The sequence below is a fragment of the Pinus tabuliformis genome, chromosome 3_2 (genome assembly GCF_031772625.1).
Source record: "Pinus tabuliformis cultivar Carrire ecotype Pingquan chromosome 3_2, CPIR1, whole genome shotgun sequence".
NCBI classification, from domain to species: domain Eukaryota; kingdom Viridiplantae; phylum Streptophyta; class Pinopsida; order Pinales; family Pinaceae; genus Pinus; species Pinus tabuliformis.
In genome coordinates, this window is record NC_142302.1 from 1,056,644,971 (window position 1) to 1,056,649,738 (window position 4,768).

The following is a 4,768-nucleotide window of genomic DNA, read 5'->3' on the forward strand; positions in this document are numbered from 1 at the left end:
ATTGCACTAAGTAACATAAGAAAATTCACACATAGTCTATAATACCTTTTTCATTAACGGATCAAGTGGTATTAGAGCAGCAAGGTTTTTAAGGTTTGACAAGTTTGTGTGGAGATTTGAATGCTTACTAGGTTGAGGCTCGGACAAGGTGAAGGTGAACTTGTTGAGGTGAATCCAGAGATTGGAAGGGTCTTTTCACAAAGAAGGATGGCAAATGAAACTCCACTTGGGTCAGAATCTCAATTCTTGGATAGTTTCATGACAATACGTGCAATGGTGGAAGAGATGTATCACGAGTTTAAGAAGAACAAAGATGAAGGCACTTCATCACCTAAAGATCAAGAAGATAAGGGAAAGGGAGGAATGCTTCCTCCACCATCTCCTCCATCATCATCATCGTCATCATCCTCTTCTTCTCATAAATCTAGTCCTTCTAAGAAGAAGAAGAAGAAATCCTCTTTGATCAAATTAGAAGTAAAATTTGATTTGCCAATTTATGATGGAGAACTTAACACTAAAAATATTGATAATCAAATAAGACAAATTGAAGTATATTACAGGGTCCAAAAATTTATTTTAGAAAGGAAGAAGATCCAACTTGCTAGCCTTCAACTTGGAGGAACTGCACTTGTATGGTGGGAAGGCAAGACACAAGTAGATCTCCAAAAGCATGGTAAAATCATTTCAACTTGGACTGAATTTGTTTATGCTATTAAAAAGAAATTTTATCCTTTGGATTATATGCAACAAGCAATGATGAGTTAGCAAACACTACATCAATTAAAAGGTCAAAGTGTTCAAAGTTATACTAAGGAATTCCATAAGAGAGCTTTAACATTAGGCATATCATTGGACTCACCACATACATTGTTGAAATACATAGGTGGTCTTCATAGTTATTTGAGGCATACTATACTTATGTTTAATCCAACTAGCTTAGATGATGTATCGGTTCAAGAAACTCATATAGAAGGTAGAGGCAAAAATGTAACTCAAGATGTTGGGAAATCATGCAAACCTATTGAAAGCAAGAATAAAGGCAAAAAGAAACTTAAATGGAAGGAGACGAAAACAAACAGTTTGAAGAAGGATAAACCTTCATGCACTCATTGTAAGAAGGAAGGACACAATGAGGCACACTGCTAGTCATTGCATCTGGAATTGAAGCCTAAGAAGTTTTGGAGTAAAGAGTGAAAGAATGTTGTTGCTATTCAAAAGGACTTGGGATCAGATTCAGGTGACGAGACAATGGTTACATCTATAAGTATAAAAGGTTATCAGCTCTAGAGAATGTAGAGATAAAGAAGCAGGTACATGATTTGCTCAATCAAGGGTTTATTCGACCAATCACATCACCGTGCAGATCACCTATTGTGTTAGTGTGAAAGAAAGACGGTTCATGGAGAATGTGCATTGATTTTAGAGAATTAAATAAAATCATAATAAAGAATCGTTATCCTCTTCCTCGTATTGATGATTTGTTAGATCAGTTAAAAGATACAGTTTACTTCTCTAAATTGGACTTGCGAAGTAGCTACCATTAGATGAGAGTTACAGAATAGGATGTATGGAAGACTACTTTCAAAACGAAGCAAGGAATCTATGAATGCATGGTTATGCCTTTTGTCTTAACTAACGCTCTAGCTACATTCATGCGAATCATGAATGATGTATTCAAGCCATTGATTGGTGATTTTGTAATAGTTTATTTAGATGATGTTCTTGTTTTTAGAAGAACATGGGATGAACATGTAAAGCATGTAAAGCAGATTTTAGATGTTTTGAAAAGAGAAAATATCTATGTAAAACTGTCAAAATGTGAATTTGGTAGAACATATTTGAATTATTTGGGCTATATTGTAGCGGGTGGTGAATTGAAGATAGATCCCTCTAAAGTCGAAGTCATTGTAAATTGGTCTAAGCCCAATACTACTACAGGAGTTAGAAGTTTCTTAGGGGCAGCGCAATATTGGAGAAAGTTTATTGCTAACTTTTCTTTGATTGCAACTCCTTTACATTCTTTGACAAGTGTCAAACAAATGTTTCTGTGGGGAGGCAAACAGAAGAAAGCCTTTGACACATTGAGAGAAATGATCAATACAGCACCAGTACTAGCACTGCCAGATCTTCAGCATCCATTTGAGATTGAGATAGATGCAAGTGAATATGCCATGGGGGCAGTGTTGATGCAGCACAGAAAGCCTATCTGCTTTCATTTTGAGACATTCACATCAGCAGTAGCTAACTATCCTACATATGATAAAGAATTACATGCATTAGTTCTGAGTGTTAAAAAGTGTAAACATTACATAATGGGTAAAGAAACGATCATACACACAGATCATCAATGACTACAATACTTACACTCACAAAATAAATTGCAACAATCACGACATTACAGGTGGATGGGTTTTCTACAACAATTTCATCTTGTTATTAGATATAAGAAGGGCATACATAATAAGGTTGCAGACATGTTATCAAGACCAATTATAAATGCATCCACAATACTTAAGCATAATTCGGTAATTCATGAAAGTTACATTGAACAATATGCTCAAGACACAGATTTTAAGGATGTATATGCAACTTTAAGTCATGGCAAGCAGGTAGAAGAATTGGATTATTTCATAAAGGACAAACTCTTATATCATTTGGGAAAGTTATGCATTCCACAAACTGAAAGAGTTAATATAATTCAAGAAGCACATACTTCTCCCATATGAGGTCATTTTGGTGTAAATAAAATAGTTGCACAATTACAAAGATTCTGCCATTGGGAACGAATGAATGAGATAGTTTCTAGATATATTAAAGGATGTACTATTTGTGCTACAAGGAAGCCATGTAATAGAAAATTAGGCTTGTATACTCCACTTCCAATTCCTTCTCGTCCTTGGGAAAGTGTTTCCATGGATTTTGTTGGGGGATTGCCAGTCTAGAAAGAGTCATGATTATTTGTATGTAGTTGTGGATAGGTTCAGTAACATTTGTATTTTGACACCATGTAATAAATAGGTCACAGCTAAACAAACTGCAAAGTTGTTCTTTCAAAATGTATGGGTTCATTTCGGGTTACCCACTTCTATTGTATCCGATCGAGATTCTTGATTTGTCAAGAAATTTTGGTCAAGCCTATGGGAGTTAATGGACACAAAGTTAAAGAAGAGCACGACATTTCATCCGCAAACAGATGGTCAGACAGAAGTGGTCAACAAGACAGTGATACAGTTTCTTTGAGGATATTGCAGCAAGCATCCCAAACTTTGGGATGAGAATTTGTGTTATGTGCATCATAATTACAACCATGCAAAACATTCTTCTACTCAAAGATATCATTTTGAGACTTTTTTTGGTTTTATACCAAAGTCTCCCTTGGATTTTGTCTTTGGTACAGACATAGTAGTTGATGGACACAATGATGTGGAAGAAGCAACCATGTTCATTGAACAAATCCAGGAAATTCACCAGGCAGTACGGGAACAACTGGAAAGAAGCCAAGCAAAGTATATGATCCAGGTGGATCTTGGTGGCCACCTGCCAAGTTCACCTGGACCCCCACCATTGTTTCTCTCAGCATTTTCAGTTTCCTTAATTGTAGCACAACTTACTATTTTTAGCAATTTTTCGGGTCCTGAACTTCCAGAGTTGTTTTGAGGCCCTAAACAACATTTTTTTGGGAAATCTGGGGGAAACATGGGTTCATAGACCGATGTTTCCCTTCCCAAAGTGGTAGTCCTCAGATATGTATTTCTAACGAGCTATTGTATGCGTCAAACAAAGATCATATGCCAAAGTTACGACCCTGGGAAGTTGATGTACCAATTTACCTAAAGATCAGCATTGGAACTCTCTCCAAGGCAAAGCTCACGACTAGAGGCCCATATCCAAAAGTCTTTAGTCGTCCGTTCTTTGCCTTGGTCAGTTGGCTCTTCATATGAGCCGACACAGCTTCACACCAGTTGAAAATGGTGCCTTGGTAACAGTCAATTGCCATCCGCATTTGGGATCCGGAAGCAATGTGTAAAGCGGCCGCGCCGCAAATTCTGGTAACCGTGAACGCTATGACTTTGAGTTCACGCAGAGTGATGTGTTTTATCTCTATGCCTTTCGAATGGTGAGCCCCAAGTGTGCACCACTCGTCGCAGAGACTATCAAGGGATTGGCCACCCGGCCTGTCCCCGCAAGACTGAGTTGCTCGCCTCTGTTCTGCAAGCCAGTGAGAAAGTATACATCCGAGGGCTCTATCTCGAGCTGGTGCCCTCCTATGTAAAAGCATTGTTCTTGAACGTTCCATCGCTCAACCAGCCATTCCAAGAATCTTACCTGGCCCCTCATGCCCGGTATGGTCCAATATTTGTATAATCCGCATGCTCTTAGGGCATCCAGGGAAGGTTGATGATTTATTGCAGCTTCATCATCCTCTACATGCTCTCTTTCTCTCCAATCTAACATGGTTAATGCCCTGCACATCAGAAATAGTCATTAGAAATTGATTTGGGAATTTTTAGATAGTTTTTTGAGGGGGTTGGGGTTTTGAAATGCGCGTTTCATGGAAGACGCACCCCGACTTTATAGCACAGGGCGCCCGGACGCGGCTGCCCTGAAGGCGGGCTGCGTCTTCCGACCGTTTTCCTGTGTAGGAAAAAGTCGGGGGACGCGGGCCACCCGAAGGGCACCCGCGTCCGCCGAGAGGCGCATTCCAAAACCAAAACCCCCCCAAAAAATGAAACTAAGACCTAAAAATTAATTCTAAACGGATAGAAAT